The sequence below is a fragment of the Elephantulus edwardii genome, unplaced genomic scaffold (genome assembly GCF_000299155.1).
Source record: "Elephantulus edwardii isolate Elephantulus edwardi_28Jun2011 unplaced genomic scaffold, EleEdw1.0 scaffold00284, whole genome shotgun sequence".
In the NCBI taxonomy this organism is placed as follows: Eukaryota; Metazoa; Chordata; class Mammalia; order Macroscelidea; family Macroscelididae; genus Elephantulus; species Elephantulus edwardii.
Genome location: NW_006400034.1, coordinates 2,382,449 through 2,401,184, shown reverse-complemented (window position 1 = coordinate 2,401,184; position 18,736 = coordinate 2,382,449). Strand labels below are relative to the sequence as shown.

The window sequence follows — 18,736 nt, the reverse complement described above, 5'->3', positions numbered from 1 at the left end:
TATACCACTTAGAAGAATGTTTGACTAAAAACAATTAAGACCAGGCCTGAGGGCAGCAGATTGAAATGACCAGCCTTCGCCTCGGTAGCAAAACTTTCAGTCCACTAGGCCAACAGAGCTCTCTCTGGGACTCACGGCAATTCTATGAACAGATTTAACCCTTTCCCCATCTGAGGCCATCGTCACAATCCGAGATACACTATATATGCATAAACTATTTACAGTTCAAGGAGATATTTTGATGTCTTACCTTTAGAAGATGATATACACTGGCTTTGTGATTTCCTAAAGTGCTTTCTTGTTTCAGAGACCTACAAAGTTATCAAGAACTTCTTCCTAATGTTCAAACACTTTGAGAAACCAATGATAATTTCTGTCTCTTTCCTACTTCCTGCCAATATTTATCTAATAACTATTTCCTTTTTTTGCATTTGCAATCTCACCCTTTTGATTTGGTCCCTTCACTTGGACAAGACAGAGTCACAAATGTCCAAAGCTCTGTTCTCACACTTCCCACATTTCCTGGTCTTGGTGAGAGCTCCTCCCACAGATTTGTAAGGGGAAAACACAGACAAGCCAAAATCAAGAATTAACAAATACTTGGAACCAAAGTCCCAATTAATTCAAAGACTGAATAGAAAACAATTCTGCTTACCAGAAGTTTCTTTGTATACTTATATCGATGTCTGTAGATGCTGAAGGTGTCAATGAGGACTTTCTGAGGCTACCACTTTGGACTTATCCACGCCAAATTCAAATTATCCCACCTAGTAATTGTTTAGCATTAGGATCCAAGAACCTTCTATTTAGGAAACTAACAGCATTTAGTTTACGGAATCCTTCTATTTAGTACAGTGAATGTTCTGCCCATTTGCAGCCAAGAGAAGAGTTGCGAATGTATTCTGTCTGGAACAGCTTCTGGAGTGTTAAGAACATACCCCTGAAAACGCTTCTGCTTTATACATTACCACTAGGAACTGATTGGCCAAGCCAAAGTAATTAAGCAATATTTTCAAGTTGGCAGAAATGGCCCAGCCACAGCCTAAATTTATTCCTTAGAGCAAATAAAACTCTTGGGAAATCTGACTTCACTGCAACATGTTTTGACTGGTATTGTCAACAGTTTGTAGATTGTGAAAAGCTGAGAATGACCCAGGAAGTGTAGAAAGTGTGAGAATTGCGCTGTCTTGTCTAAGTGCAGGGATCAATCAGATCAAAAGGAGAAGGCTGCAAATGCAAGAACAAAAAATATTTGTTCGCCAAAAATTGGCATGAACTGGGAAAGGAATAGAAAGAAAAACTGTTTCTCAGAGTATATTTCTCATACCATCTACATCAAGATTAACTGTGCTTCCTGTTGATTACAGAACTTCTCAGGTGACTCAAATCTGAATACTCCAGAGCGCCTCTAAATCTCTATTTCATAAAACACAACCTAAAAGAGGTGGATATACTTGAACATTTTGGAAATACTAAGATAAGGAAAATTCTTCTAGGTCGTATAGCCCTGGTGTGTCCACTTGTCGTACAGAGGTAACTTGTGGTTGCTGTGAAGCTGAACACTGTGACACTGATGTGTCAAATGTATTAATGGTTACCAATGTAGACAGTGTTTGGTGGAGCTCCTCAATTAAAACAAGGTTGGAAGCAGGGGTGGCATCCACTTCCATAAATAGCTTGCCTCCAGAAACCCTATGAACCTGGAGAAAGATTGAAAGTCACACAAGTGTTGAGTACTCTCCTTCATAGGGTCGCTATGAGTCGCCTTTGACTCGACGGCACTTAACAACAATGACAAGATAAGGAAGCCAGCATTGGTGGCCTAGTGGTAAGAAACTGCCCTGCAACCCCAAAGGCACGTGATTCAAATCCATCAACTGCTTCTCCGTTGTGATTTACTGTCTCTAAAAACCCACTGGAGGGAGCTCTGGTGGCCTAGTGGTAAGGAGCTGCAACTACAATCCCAGAGGCTCACGGTTCGAATCCACCAGATGCTCTGCCGGGGAAGGAGGAACAATCTCCTCCTGTACCAGTCAGATCTGATTTGACGGTACACTCACACAAAAATAATAAAATAAAATAAAAATAAAACCCACTGGAGGGTCAACTATGGCTCAGTTCTGACTCAACAGCACACGATCACAACAAAGTAAGGAAAGGGCACTCTGGTGGCATAGCCTGTAGGGAGCTAGGCTGCTAACTCAAAGCCCACACTTCTCTGGCTTTTCAAATCCACCAGGCACTCCAACAGGAGGATAGGGAATCTCCTTCTGCATGATTCATAGGCATGGAAAAGCAGCAGCAATGGCAGAGGTAAGATAAAGAAAAGGGAAATTTGAAATTTGTAACCACTTTCTGGAACAACTTTACCAACTGTGGTCTTTTATGAAAGGAGACATGGTGTCTCAGGGAGCACATTTTGGAGACATTGAGGGACAAGAAGGGGAGCTGTGGTGGTATAACCCGTAGTAAATTGTGCTGCTAATATGAAGGTCAAGCCTCTCCAGTGGTCTGGATCCGCTTGCTCCTCTGAAGGAGGAAGATGGGCCACCTCCTGTGTGATTTACAGCCACAGGAAGTCAACAAATGCCCAGCGATGAGTCAGATCCAACTTAACAACAATGAAAAGAAAGAAAACTAGTCCAAAGGTGCTTCCGCAGACAGGGCTGGAGATCAGCCTCTGAAGTTTACAGCCTTGAAAACACAAGGTGATGAAAGGGGCTGAGTGTCTTTTTCAGAGATCATAAAACTAGTCAACAGCAATGCCTCTGAGGTTGTCGCTGGCTATGACTCAGAGTAACCCTATGAAAACCAGATCTGAACCTTGCTCTATTCTGCTTCATCCTCATCCTCTCAGGTTTGCTGAAGACCATTACGGCATTCTGTCCATCCGTCTCATTGAGGGTCTTCCTCAGAACCCACCGTTCCCCACATTAGGTCATTTTTCCTGACAACATGCCCAAAGTCTATGAGATGAAATTTCACCATCCTTGCGTCTAAGGAGCATCCTGGTTGCAGTTCTTATGAGAGAGACTTGTTTGTTCTCTTGGCAGTCCACAGGATGTTCAGTACGTTTCTCCAATACCATAATCCAAAGGCATTAACTCTTCTTTTTCCATCCTTATTCATTGTCCCACTTTTATGTGCACAGGGAGCAATGAAAAACACTGTGGATGGTATCAGGCCTGCTTTAGTCTGAAGCCCAAAAGAGCAATCTCCTCCTGTGTGACTAACTGTCTCTCCTATCCTGCCCAGAGGTCAGCTATGGATTCATTCCACCTTGACAATACACCAACACCACTACCAAAATTCCTTAGTAAAACATTTTTTATGCCTAGGAAATTCCTCTTAGAAGATGGATTCACTTACTTCAGATGATATAGTTTTAAAAATCACAACTGAGCATTTATTGCCAAGTGTGTATGTGCTAGGAGTCCTGGTGATGCAATGGTTAAGAGGTCAGCTACTGACATAAGGTCAGCAGTTCAAACCTGTCAGCCGCTCCAAGGAAGAAAAAGGGGCAGTTTGGTTCTGAAAAGCTGTACAACCTCAGAAACCCAATGGCACAGTTGTATTCTGACCTTTAGAGTTGCTGAGTCAGAACCAACTTGACAGTAGTAAGTATTGGATTCGGGTGAATATGTGCTCACCAAGCCATTACAAGAGTAAAGGAAAGGGGTTGTGCTGCCAGTTCAAAGAACAGACTATTCAAATTCACCAGTTGCTCCAAGGGAGAAAGATGGGCCATCTTCTCCCTTGAGATTGACAGCCTCTGAAAACTGAAAGATCCGCTATGAATCAGATCCAACACCATGGCATGTAACAGCAGCAATCCCTGGCTCTGTGGTCTCTTTGGAATTCAGCTTGAATTTCTGTTGGTTCCCTGTAGATATACTGTTCCAGTCCTTTTTTTATTATTGTTATAATCTTTCCCAAGATTTTACTAGGATGTAATATTAATGATGTTGGCTCAAAGTTTTCATATGTACAATAGAACAAAGCCTTGCCTAATCCTGCACTGTATCATAATCTCTGCTGTACCAAAGCCTGTTGTTGCAATCTCTGTGCTAGACCTTCTCAATGACGATCTTCTCTTTCACTGACTCTCACTTTTCCAGGGACTAGCCCCTTCTGTTTATTGAGAAATAATGGTGTCAGTTTGAGGGCTAACAAGCATCTGATTCAGGCTATAGTCTTTCCAATTACTTGCTGTGCATCTGAGACCTGGATAATGAATAAGGGTGACAGAAAAAGAATTGATGTCTTTGAGCTCTGGTGTTGGAGAAAAGCACTGAACATCCCATGGACGGCCAAGAGAACAAACAGATATGTCTTGGAGAGAGTGCAGCCGGAGTGCTCTTTGGGAGCAAGAATAATGAGGCTTCACCTCACACACTTTGGAAATGTTGCTAAGAGGTGCTATTCCTTGGAGAAAGACACAATGCTGGGAAGGGTAGAGAGTCGGCGAAAGAGAAGAAGACTCTCAACCAGGTGAATTGATATGGTGACTGCTGCAAGGGGCTGCTGTGTGTCAGGAAGTGTGAGGATGGCACAGGATAGGACAAGGTTCAGATTTTTTGTTCAGAGGTCACTATAACAACAACAACAACAAGCCCCTCCTTAAAGAACTCTGGTGGACCAGTAGTAAAAAGCTATGTAAGAGTTAAGCTAAATAAATCAGAGGTTGCTTGGATGAAAAGAATGTTATTCACCATCACAAGAACATGAAAACAGCCCAAATGTCCAACCAATGGATTGAGAAATTGTGGCAACATTCACTCAATGGAAAACTATGCAGCACTCAGGAGCAATGATTTAGAAAATTACTATTTAACTTGGGAGAGACTGGAGAGCATTATGCTTAGTGAACTCAAGCAGTCTCCTATGGACAAATACTGCATAAGACCATTATTGTAAAAATAGAACTAGTGAAAAAATGTACGAGGATCCAAGAAGGGGAGAAGTGGGAGCAGAGGAGTGAGGATGGGAAGGCAAAAACACAGGGTTGCAGAATTTGATGGGTAGAGGGATGGAGTGAAGGAAATGGGAAAGATCTGGCAAGGAGCTGAAAAGATAGGGTACTAGTTGGCATAGGCCAATGGTGATTAATTTTATAAAACATAATGAATGGGGGTGATTATATGAAACATCATGTGACTGAAGAATAGTATGAAACACAATGTATATGAACTTAGTAAGGAAACAAATATAAAATAAAAATGTAAACAAGCAGAAAATGTAATCTGAGAAAACTCTTTTATAGAGAAAATTCTATGAAGTGCACATTGTGAAAAACAGAGCAAACATTCCTAAGTAAATTTTTAATTGTTCAAGAGAACAAAGATATAAGTTAGTGAATATAAGGTCAGAACAATCTGCCTTTTAAGTATGTAACATGTATGTAACATGTCTCAGAGAAAACATTCTCTTGCTAATTCAAAATTACCAATAAGAATGTAGTCATAAAAAGGGGAAGATTCATTGCAACAAACAAGATGTCTTGTGTGAATCTCATGATTTCTGTTAATATTTTCTTCTGCTTATCTAATGGAAAACTTCTCAATAAAAGCTGTGACGTGTACAAGTTGGGAGGACACTCAACTCTGAGTTCCTCTCCCCTTATCCTCTTGACTAACTAAAGCCCATTGTCCAGCACTTTGCTGCAGGCCAGAGAAGTACAGGTATGGGGCCTCTGATGTGATACAGGAAGAGCAACAGTAGAAACTATGTGTAACAAGAAGTGAAACCATCCAGGCTTCTTTATCTCGGTAAGAGATGGTGCCATATGTAAGTTGTTATTCATAAAGGGATTTTTAAAGATGAAGCAAGAGCTAAGTAAAAACCAGAGAATAGGCAATAAGACCCTTTAAGTGCTCTTAAAGGGTGCCTCTTGCACAGGAGAATCTAAAGTGCTTTAAATGCTTCTGGTCTGAGTTCGTGATCATTTTCCCTGGTTTCCAGATTCAGAAAACTTGGGTGTAGAATTGTGGAAGCAGGCTGATAGAAAGTTTGAAAAGGCTTTTGAAAAGGAAAGAAGCATTTCTATTAGTGTCCTAACTACTTGGAGTCTTGTCAGAACAGCATTATGTCTTTTGCAGGCTGAGAAAAATACCAACCCTAGTGCTCCTCCTCCACAGAGGAAGAGAAGGCCCAGGACAGCTTTCCTCCTCCACTACCTGAGCTCTTAACTATCCTGTTAATACGATCCCCCTCGTCTACTCTGCAGGCTAGTTTACAAGAAGGGTCGAGATCAGGGGAAGCCTCTGCCTTCACTGTAATCTTGGAACAAGAGGGGTGAGCCTCCCACCCCCATGAAACCTTACCTTTTCAAGTATTTAAAGAACTTGCAAGAAGTGTGAGTGAGAATGGATTACAAAGTTCTTTTACTCTGGGAATACTAGATGCTACAGGACAGTGTCATATCTCATGTCCTTGGAAGTGGAGTGCTCTAGAAAAACTGTAGTCTCCTCATCTCAGTGTAGTATTTGGGCTTTAGAATATAAGGACGGATAGTTCTGTCAAGCTGTGCTCAATCTGGACCGTCAAATACCTATGAGAGAAGATATGCTATTAGAAGTCTCTTACAGAGATGTTTGGATTCAAGCACAAGCCACACTCCCATTCTATCACTGTACAGAGATTGTCCTTCAGGCAGGGAAAAGAGATCCCTAGGGAGGAGGAGACAGAGGCTCTTTCACTACGATCAGGCAAGGAAGTCAAGGAAATTATCTGGATTTACCAGAATTAAGGTTGTATAGAGAAGTGTACTCAGGGTGGGGGGTGGGGGGGAAGGGATGGGGGAATTGTATACTAATGAAGGATTTTTTTCTTTTTCTCTTTGGAGAGGGGAGCGAACTGGTGGGGAGGGGTGGGCAGGGAGAAAAGTGAGGCAATGAATGAATGGAAATTCAAAACCTCTGTAAATGTCTATTAAAATTTTAAAAAAAGAAAATTATCTGGATTTTGTTAATAGATTATATACTGCCATTAGCAGTCAACACTTTTATTATAACTAGCTTATGAAAATGCAAACAGAAATTGTCAAAAAGCTTTGGCCTCAATTGGAGCCATTGCTAAAGATGTAAGAGAATTTATGAAGGCTTGTCAGAATGTAGAGGCTGAGCGTCATAAAGCATACGTTCTTGCTGCTGTTATTAACTCTCCTGATAGAAATGGTTTCATATGTGGCAAACCTGGACAGGTGGCCCGAATGTGTAAAGCAGCAGAGAAAGGGCATGATGGTTTAGTTCTCCCTTCACAACTTTGCTCTTGCTGTAGTAAAGATAGACATGGTCTAGTCGGTGCCAATCTGAAACTGGTGAGGATGGAATCCTCATCAAATTTCTAATTATTCAGCTCAGCCTTCAGGAAACTCCTTCAGGGGCACGAATCCCTGTGCCCTGAACAAGAAGTAAGGAAAAAAACAGAAAGACTCACACAACACCTCAGTGACCCTCCTCAAGGTACAAAGTCCATCTGTGACTTACCTGCCACAACCTTTAGGATAAATTATTTGGACTGCATTGAAACAGATGAGGGAGAAAACTGTTTAAATGGGATCTGTGATGAGGTATTATTATCATGACGTGAGTCTAGAGCGAAGGCTGCATAGTGGAGTGTACTTGGGCAGAGGGATTATAAAACAATGAAAGAATTTTTCTTTTACTTTTCAAAGAGACTAGTGTACTGGGCGGGGGAAGGAGTGGACAACGTAAAATGTACAACAGTGAATGAATGGAAATTAAAAAACAAAAAAGAAGTGCAGGACTACATCTTGCAATCCAAACCCAATCTACTATCACTAATCCTGAGAAGTTGTTCTCGCTCCCATTGGAGTCTGAGGGCCATTGCCTCAAGATCATGTAGGGTTAATATTGGGACGATCTAGTGTCTCTCTTAGGGAGTTCCTTAAAAAATCTGGTACATTGAGACTCTTACATGATATAAAAGCTATTAATGCATTTATTCAACCTATGAGACTGCTTCAAGAAGGTGGCCCTTCTCCTGTAGTGATAAGAGAAACTGGGCCTGTAACTGTTGTTGACTTAAAGGATTGCTTTTTATACAATTCTTTCAGCTTCTCAAGATAAAAAAACATTTTCTGTTTCTGTGTCAAATAATGAACATCCTGTAGAAAGATACCATGGAGAGTGTTGCAAAAAATGATCAATAGTCATACAATATGCCAGTATTTATGCACCAGGTTTTGAACCTACTCAGCAAAATTTGCCTCAGTGTCAAATTTGTCATTATATGGTTGGTATCTTCTTAGCTGCTCCTGGTCATACCCAGGTTGAGTCTCTGTGTTCTTATGTTCAAAGCAGCATTAAGAAAGCAGGATTATTTATAGCAGAAGAAAAGTTACAACTATATACCCCATGGAAATAGTTGGGATTTCACATTTTTGAGCCTGACTATAAGGTACTTAAAAGGTAATTCTGGGCCACAATCACCGACCTGCTGCTTAGGACTCAGCTGCCTTCCCCTAGAGCCCCCTTGCTTCCTGAAGCTCTGTCCCCACTGCACATCTTCTCCCGCAACCACCTTCCGCAGGCCATTTCCTCCAAGGAAAAGGAATCGTATCTTATGTCCACTATCCAGAACCTCCACTCTTTCCACCCCTTTGCTGATGCAAGTCAGGGTGATGACCTGCTTCCTGCTGGGACTGAGGATTATATCCAAATAAGAATTCAACAGAGAAATGGCAGGAAGACCCTTACGACTGTCCAAGGGATCACTGATGATTATGATAAAAATAAACTAGTGAAGGCATTTAAGAAGAAATTTGCCTGCAATGGTACAGGGGTTGGGCATCCAGAGTATGGAGAAGTAATTCAGCTAAAGGTGACCTGTGCAAGAACATATGCCAGTTCCTTGTAGAGACAGGATTGGGGAAGGACGACCAGCTGAAGGTTCATGGGTTGTGGCTCATGGAAGCTCAAGTGAGGATTTCCTTGCAATGAGTAGAAAATTTCCTTTCTGTCCCTTATCATAAGTTTAAAACTACACAGATTGTATAATGTAACCATTTGGGTTACACTTTTAACTTGGACTAGTGTAACTCTTTCATGCAATAAACTGAAAAAAACCATAAAAAAAAAGGTAATTCTGAAATTTCACCAAACTATGTCCTTAATTACAAAAACTCCTAGGAAAAACCAACTGGATAATACCTACATGAGGATCCCTACTTATCAGTGAACTCATTTATTTAACATTCTGAAAGGAAATTCTCACCTCAATTCTCCCGGTTATTTAACTAAAGATGCTTTTAAAGAAACAGAACTTATAAATACTATCCTTCAAGAAAAACAGCTTTCCTGAAATGTAGAAAATATCTCTATGGGTTATTTTACCATTAACACATCTCATAGACTCTTAGGACATTTAGCTCCAAGTCTAAAAATAATTGAACGGGTTTTATTAAGGACATACACATAAGAAATTTCCAGAGACATCTAGTTTAGGAAGTGGATGTCACTCCTGCTTCCCAGCCCGAATCAATCTAGAAGCTCCTCCAAACATTGTACATAATGGGTAACCATTATGGTCTTTGACATGAGTATGGCACAGTATTCAGCATCACAGCAACTTCAAGTTATTCAGTGCAGCAAATAGACAAATGATTGCTGTACCACTTTAAGGACATTCATTCTAAAATGAATACATTTGGCCCAAGGGCCACAGGCCCTCATGCCCTATAGGATTTTAAAGACACACCCTTTAGCAGGCCTCCATCCTTGGTCAAAAGTTCAACTAAACTAGATGCCTCTGGAAACTCTATAAGTGTACAGAAATGATGTTAATTATAAAACAGAGTTCAGGTCTTTTGTGCAAGGGTCTCTTCTATAAGTCATATTGGACTTGACAACTCTTAACCACCACCAAGTGAGACAGACTAGTGTTATATCTGGAGAAACATTCTTCCACTTTGTACATCACTTTTGTCAATGTGCTGTATGAAGTAATCTGGGTTTGCTTTGATGCTGAACCTTGTGCCATTGAGGTGTCAAATACCATAATGGTTTCCCAATGTGTACAGTATTTAGTGGAACTCCCAGTTGTAAAGCAGGTTCGGAAGTAGCAATGGCATCCACTTCCTAAACCACATGCTTCTGGAAATTCTATGAACTTGGAGAAACAACTATAGTTATGGAAAGGCATTAGCTCTTTTGTTCATAGAGTCACTATGAGTCTTGCTCAACTCAATGGCAATCAACAACAACATAAAACTATTAATCAGCCTACAGAATTTATATGATTACTTATGAAAGAAGGACATTTACATTGTCAACAATCATCTGCTAAACATCCTTGTCATATTTGTTTATGTCTTAAAAAAGGAGACTTTAATTTTGTTTCCTAACAAAAGATGATGTAGCAAATTGCCTTTGTAGATTTTTGTGTGTGTGATATAAGATTCTCCAAGTCTCTGATAAACATTTTCAATTCTTGAATCAAGCAGTCTCTCTGTCTAACTTCTAAAGTTAAAATTCACCAACTTGTAGATGCTTTTATTATTTTTCGAGATGTCTCTTGATGTACCGGTAAAGCAGGGATTACCTGGAAGACAGCTAAATGGTATTTCAGATCTAACTCAGGTTTTACTTCCACATAACAAGCTGAATTAAGCATTCTTTCTTTTCTAATTTTTAAAAATTATTTTATTATTTTTTGTTTGTGTTCAATTGGATCTGGCTGGTACAGGAGGAGGTTGCCCCTCCTTCTCCAGCAGAACATCTGGTGGATTTGAACGCATACCTCTGGGATTGCAGTGCAGTTTCTTGCCACTAGGCCACCAGAGCTCCCTTGAATTAAGCATTCTTATTGTAGTTTCCCTAAACAGTCTCACACTCTTAAAGCAGATTCAAAATACATAGTCTATTCCTTACAAAATATTGAAACTGCATAAAATATTGAAACTGCATATATTAAGGATATTCCTTATTAACTGTTAGTTCATTTTGGTTCAGCAATTATTATTATTATTGTTGTTGTTGTTGTTAGGTGCCATTGAGTTAAGCACAACTCATATTGACCCTATGAACAAAAGATCTGGAACCTGTTCTATCCTGTTCCATCTTCACACTTCCTGACACACAAGAGCCTATTGCAGCAGTCACTGTGTCAATCCACCTGGTTGAGGGTCTTCCTATCCTTTGCTGACCCTTCACCTTTCCCAGCATCATGTCCTTCTCCAAGGAATAATTCCTTCTAACAATATGCCCAAAGTATAGGAAGCAAAGTCTCATTATACTTTCTTCCAAAAAGCTCTCCAGCTGCACCCTCTGCACGACATATCTGTTTGTTCTCATGACAGTTCATGGGATGTTCAGTGCACTTCTTCAACACCACAGCTCAAAAGCAGCAATTCTTTTTCTGTCATCCTTTTTCATTTTTCAACTCTCAGATGCATGGTGAGTAATCAAAAAGACTATGGCCTGAATCAGATGCACCTTAATCCACAAACTCCTCATTACTCCTTAATAATTTGGAGAGGTCCCTAACTGCAGATTTTCTCAGTGCAGTGTGTCTCCTTATTTACTGATTGCTGGTACCAAGGGTGTTAATTGTAATTCCAATCAAGATGAAGCTGTTGACAACAGTTTCAATCTCCTCTCCATCCATCATAATGCTGCCTATTGGTCCAGTGGCAAGGATCTTTATTTTCTTGACATTGAGATGCAATCCATACTGAAGGCTGCATTCCTTGATCTTATACAGCAATTGCTCCAAGTCCTCCTCACTTCCAGCAAGTAAGGTTGTGTCAGCAATTATTAGGTAAATTATATCATCCTATTAATATTACTTATATCCACTCTCACTCTCAACTATGAGGTCCTCTTATGGAGGGAAATGAGTATGCTGGTCAAACTGTAGCCTTTTGTTTAGTTGGGGTTTTTTTTTCCTTTTCAAACAGTAGCTTTTTCTGTTGATATTCAATATGTTTTAGCCTCTTATCAAAATTTTCATTCCCTACATAAAAACTTTGCAATCACCTTAGAGCCAACTCATCAAATTGTCCATGTTTGTTATGTGTGTCAGTCGGTATAAGACACATCTTTACCTTCTGGAGTAAATCCTCGAAGATTGGGACTTAATTAAATCTGGAAGATGAGTATTACTCACATTCATGATTTGGACAAACTCAAATACATTCATGTCTCTGTGAATAAATGTTCTGCTTTAGTAGGAGAAACTTCCAAACATGTTATCTCTCATCTACTTGAAACAGGAAGAGAGACCTCCGCCATTCTCCTTAAAGACATTATAATGTAATGTTTTATTGGGTTCTATTTTGATGTGTATACAAGTAGTAGGGAGCTCCAATGGCCTAGTGGCAAGAAGCTTTGCTGCAGTTTCAAAAGCATGTAGTTCAAGGCCAGCAGTCGCTCCGCAGGAGAAGGCTGGGCAATCTTTTCCCATATGATTAACTGCCTCTGAAAATCTGCTGGTGGGTCAGCTATGGGTCAGTTCTATGGCACACAACAACACAAGCAGTATACCAGCAAGTAACGGCTAATACTACTCAAGCCATAATTAAACAAACTAATATTGATAAAGGAATTTGAAACCACTGACAGCATGGCTTGGAGAGTAACAATAAAGTCTAAATAATACAAAGTTACTTGAACTGTGATTGGCAACACGAATATATTTGTGTTACTCATCTTCCTTATGATAGATCTCAGGACACTTGGAAAGAAATTTTAAAAATTACAAGGAGCTTTTCAAACAAATCTTGAAAAGCAAGTTACCTCCCTAGCACAAGAATTAAAAATCCAAATGCAAACTGTTCAATAACAATTAAAAACAAAATTTTCAAAGGTTTGTAAACATCCTTTCACCTCCTAAGTCCTGCTACCTGGGTAAATGGAATAGGACATACACTATGGGCTTTGGTGGGAATAATGTATTTCTTTTTGTCTACTTTTAATTCTAGTGACCTAGGTAACCAAGAGTACCCTGGTAAGCCTACAGATGAAGCATGACGAACATCAAACTTACATAATGTAGCTAGAAAAATCCATAAAAGAAAAAAAAGAGGGAGATTTCATGGTTAAGCTCACTACATCAGGGGTTGCTTGGATCAAGAGAATGTTATCAGTAAAAACTCTATTAAGTGCACATTTAAAAAAAAAAAAAGAAAAAATTTCCTAAGTAAATGTTGAATTATTCAACAGAACAAAGGTATAGATTAGTGAGTAAATGTCACTATGTTCCTGTAAGATTAGAACATTCTGCCTTAAAAGTATGTATGTATGTATGTATGTATGTATGTATGTATGTATGTATGTAATGTCTAGGAGAAAACATTCTCTTGCTAACTCAAAGTTACTAATAAGAATGTAATTATAAAAAAAGGGAAGGGCCATTGTAGCAGGATGTCTTTTGTAAAAGTCATGATTCTTAATATTTTCTTTTCTTTGTATAATGGGAAACTTCTCAATAAAAGCTGTGAGGGTGTACAAGTCGGGAGGTGTATAAGTCAGCTTTGAGTTCCTCTTCGCTTATCCTCATGACTTGCTAAAGCCTTAAGCATTCTATTCTGTTGTCCATCACTTTCCTGCAGGCCAGAGAAGTTCAACAGAGCTACCCTGTCAACCTAAAGTCATGAGGTTTGAATCCACCAGCTGCTAGCTCTTCAGGAGAAAAATGGGCAATTTCCTCCCTTATGATTTACAGCCTTTGAAAACTGCTAGAAGACCAGCTATGAGTCAGTTCTGACTTGATGGTATGTCACAACAATACTCCCCTCATGACAGGATGCCCCAAATACATGAGATGATGATGTGAAGTCTGAGAGACGTTGCCTCTAAGAAGCATTCTGGCTATGATCTTCCAAGAGACAGCTAGTTGTGCTTTTGCAAGTTGATAGGATATTTAATACTCTTCACTAACTCCATGATTCAAAGGCATCAGTTCTTATTCAGTATCATTTATTCATTGTCCAATGAGTAAGACTAAGTTACTCACTGTCCTCCAGTCGTTTCTGATTCATAGTGACCCCTCCATCTGATTTCCAAAGCTGTGAATCATAATGAGAGCGCTCTGATGGCCAAGTGGCAAAGAACCGTACTGTAATTCCTGAGGCACGCGGTTTGAGGCTACTACCTTCTCCATGAGAGAAGGATGGGCAATCTCCTCCCACATGATTAACTGCCTCTGAAAAGCCATTGGAGGGTCAGCTATGGGTCGACTCCAACTCAACAGTACACAACAACAACAACAACAAATCATAGTGGGAACAGATTGCCATCTTTCTTCTGAGGAGCAGCCGGTAGATGTGAACGGCTAGAAATTCTCAGCTGTTGGGTTTGCAGCACAACTGGCTATGGACCAGGTCACAAGACCTTTCTAGGAGTAAGACTTATATTCATTCTCATTGCCATTGAGTTGGAACCAACTCATAGCTGACCTTTCACTGGGGTTCCTAGGCTGTAAACTGCCCATCTGTTTCTGCTGGTAGATTCAAACTGCCAGAGAGGGTTAGCAGGGCAACTGCCTAGAAACTACACCACCAAACTACACCTCCCTGTAAGACTTGTATGGTATAGTCATTCATTATTTATCCAAGCGCTGTTGATGGAGTTAGGCACTGCCTGGCTACTAAAGTCAAGAAAGGCCTCATGAAGATGTTATTTAAGCTAAATTCAGAAGGAAAATGTAAACCAACCAGGTTCAGGTGAGAATGGGAGTCTAGGGTTGATGAGGTACCTGTTTGGGGCATGGGGACAGCATCTGTTATATGTCTGAGACAGTATAGACCTCCAACACTTTAAAGGATCTGCTGGAACTCTGGTCTAACTGCAGCTGAGAGTACAAAAGTGGTGGCAGGTAAGGTCAGAGAAGCAAATAGGTGCCAGATTAGAAGGACAGTTTAAGGAGTTTCTAACTTATCATAAGGGTGGAAGGAAGCCATTGGAGTGTTAAGACTGCTAAAACCAGCTTCAAAGGGGTAGTTATTGGTGATGTTTGCTTGTTTGTTTGTTTTCAGAGACTTACATAGCACCTAAGCTAATGTAACATCCATGGGTATGGGGGTGGTGGGAGCAGATATATTAAAAGTAGAATTGAGTAACCAAACGTGGGCTTGAGATAGAGAGAAATGGGAGGAATGGCCGCCTGCTGTCCGGGTTTGAATGGAAGCATCAGCTACCACAATTATTTTAGGCAAAATAGTATGTAAATTGGTACAAGTGTTACTTTGCCTGAGGTTTTTACTGTATTTTCATAAGTGTAAAGCTAAATGTGTCTCTATAATTAAAATACATTTCTTTTCAGTAGGACTTGCATAGGATCATTTTGTCTCTACTCAATCCTAAACCTTTTCTTTATATGAGGTCGTATATTTCTCAGTGACAGATTATGTGCAAGAGAGTATTAGATTCATAACCCCAATCTCTCTCTTCATGTATTATAAAAATAAACCTGCTATTTACTAGAAATGTCTTTTAAATCTCAACTGGAAGACAGGGATAATATAACTCACAGAAATTCAAAGAGGTCCCTGTGTTTCTTGACTACGGGTTTGGATTAATCATGACTGACATTTGCTGATTCACAGATTTACAGATGTGTAAGTCACTAGCCTAACAGACCAAAATATTGTATTCAGTGCTCAGTCGATCCTAAGAAGACACCATTATAATTTGCCTCGGTTTCCAGAGGAGGGCACCGAGACACAGAGAGGTGAAGCAGCTTGCTCAAAGCAAGAGTGGGTGCTAACAGCACAGCCAAGATTAAGGTCCAGAAAGTCTCATTCCAGAGATTAAGACAAAGTGTTCCAATCCAGGTGTGAGAACAAATATTATTTTGCATCTGGTTGCCATCAAGTTATTTGAGACCATATTATTTGCCGATTGTTTCGTTGCTGTGGAAGCCTGAATTTCCAGAAAGGGCACTAACAGTATTGATAAATGAACATTTAAAGACATGTTTGGCTCTATTCTTTCTACTGAAAATGAAGACAGAGTTAACAGAATAGTACTGGAAATAAAATTCCGATTTGTTCTTGTTGTTAGGTGCTGTGCAGTTGACTCTAACTCATGACACTCGTCTAAATAACAGTGTGGAATCTTGCCCTACCCTGCCGTGCCCTCCCAATCTCTGACATGCTGAAATCCATTGTCACAGTCAGGGTCAGTCCACCTTGTTGAGGGTCTTCCTCTCTTTCTCTGATCTTCCACCTTCCCCAGCATAATGTTTTCTCCAAGGACTGGCCCCTCCTGGCAACATGTCCAAAGGTCGTAAGATGAAGTTTCACAATTCTTTTCTAAGGAACATTCTGTCTAACTTCCTCCAAGGCAGATTTGTTTGTTCTTTTGGCAGTCCAGAGCATAGTCAGAACTCCTCTCCAACACCTCAGTTTCATCAAAGGCATTGATTCTTCAGTCATCTTGATTCATTGTCGTGCTTTTTCAGATGCATAGCAAGTAGTTGAAAAGACTAAGGCCTAGATCAAGCACAGTGTGGTCTTTAAACTGGCCCCCTACCCCTTTAACAGGAGAGATCCTTGACAGCAGATTTTCACAGTACATTTTCCCAATTTTTTTAAAAAAAATTCTTGACTGTTACTATTATGAATGTTGATTGCGGATTCAAGTAAAATGAAATCATTGACAACTTTAATCTTTTCTTTCTTATGATGGGAACTCTGGTGGCCTGGTGGTAAGTAGCTGCACTGCCAATCCAAAGACACACAGTTCAAATCCACTAGCTGCTTCAAGGGAGAAAGATGAGCAGTCCTCCTCCTTCCCCACACCATGTGGTTTTCTGCCTCTGAAAACCAGCTGGAGGATAACCTATGAGTTAGTTCCAATTTGGTGGCACGTAACAACAGTAATTATAATGCTGCCTATTGGTCTGGAGGATTTTTGTTTTCTTAGTGTAGAATAATAATCCATATTGAAAATTGTAATTTCTGATCTTCTGTAGAAAGGGTTGTGCTTCAAGTCTTCTTAAATTTCAGCAAAGTTGTATCGTATGCATAAAGCAAATTGTGGATGAGTCCTCCTCCTCCAATACCGAGGCCACACTCTTCTTTATATAGTCCAACTTCTCAAAGAATTTGCTCAACATACAGACTAAATAGATGTGAAGAAAAGATACAACCATGAGGAATTGATAGTCTGTTCCACAGTCAGCCCCTGGTCTTGCTTTGACTGCTACATTGAGCTTCTACATTAACTCTTGTCACAGATGTAGTCAATCTTATTCTTGCATAGTAAACAGGTAAGGTCCATGTGTATAGTCACCACTTTAAATTTTATTTTTATTTTATATTTATTTGTTTATAAAGTTGGTATATGTTGTGTTTCACACTATTCTTCATTCACAGTGTGTTTCATGTAATCATTCCCGTTCATTACGTTTTATAAAATTAACCACCATTGGACCCTGCCCACCATTACCCTGTCCCTTCAAGTACCTGCTGGATCTTTTCCATCTTCTTTACCTTCCCCCTTCATCCACTAAGTTGTGCAACTCTGTGATTTTGCCCTTACCCATCCTCACCCCTCTGCTCCCCCATCCCCCTTTGGATACTCATACATGTTTTACTAATTATTCTATTTTTACAATAATGGTCTTATGCAGTATTTGTCCATATTAGACTAAGTTAGTTCACTCAGCATAAGGTTCTCCAGTCTCTCCCAAGTTATGTAGTATTTTTCAAAATCATTGCTCCTGAGTGCTGCGTAGTATTCCTTTGTAAGACTGTACCACAATTTCTCAGTCCATTCAGTTGCATTTGAACACGTGGGCTGTTTCCATGTTCTTGTGATGATGAATAACACTGCTATGAACATTAGTGTGCAAATCTCCAATGGTGTCTTAGTTATAATTTCCTTGGGGAAATCCCACTAGTATTCATAGTGGTAGAATAACTGGGTCATATGGAGTTTCTTTGTTCAACTTTTTTAGGAAACATCAAAGTGTCTTCCAGAATGGTTGTACCATTTTACAATCCCACCAACAGTGTATGAGAGTTCTCACCTCTCCACATTCTCTCCAACATTTAATTGCTTGCTGCTCTGCTAAACTTTGCCACTGCTATTAGGTGAGAAAAGCACAATCTGGGGAGGATAAAACTGATAAATGAAACCTTCTAAAGATTAAATTCCTGTGTGCATTGAAACTTTTTCCAATTGGATGAAAAGAAAACCTATTGATTGGGGCAAATAAAACATTTGGCAATACCATCTCAGACAAGAGTCTCCTAACAAAAGTTTACAGACTACACTCCTGGGGCTCCAGAAGGAAAATAACCCCTGATAACCCAATTACAAAAATGGGCAAAAGACATGAAAAGACATATATCACAGAGGAAGACATTTGGATGGCCAACAGACAGATGAAGAAATGCTCAAAACCACAGGCAATAAAAGAGATGCAAATCAAAACCACAGTGAGATACCACTTATGTTTTTTTTTTAAATTCTATTTGGCCAAGTTCTATCTGTTGTTTGAGTCCACTTCTTCTATTTTGCAGTCACTCGTCAGACCCTAATGGCCAAAATGGTGAAGCAGATTGAAAACAAAGAAGATTTCATAGCATGACTGATGGGTGCTGGAGAGAAACTCATAGTAGTTGACTTCACAACCATGTGGTGTGGTCCTTGTGAAATGATCAAGCCCTTTTCTCATTCTCTATCTGAAAAGTACGACAACATGGTCTTCCTCAAAGTTCACGTGGATGACTCTCAGGATGTTGCTTCAGAGTGTGAAGTCAAAT

The 18,736-nt window shown here is 39.9% G+C and overlaps 1 pseudogene; it reads right to left on the bottom strand.

The window, feature by feature from the left end:
• Positions 1-7,041: 7,041 nt before the first annotated feature.
• Positions 7,042-18,736, bottom strand: part of LOC102874295 — a 24,859-nt pseudogene continuing 13,164 nt past the window's right edge.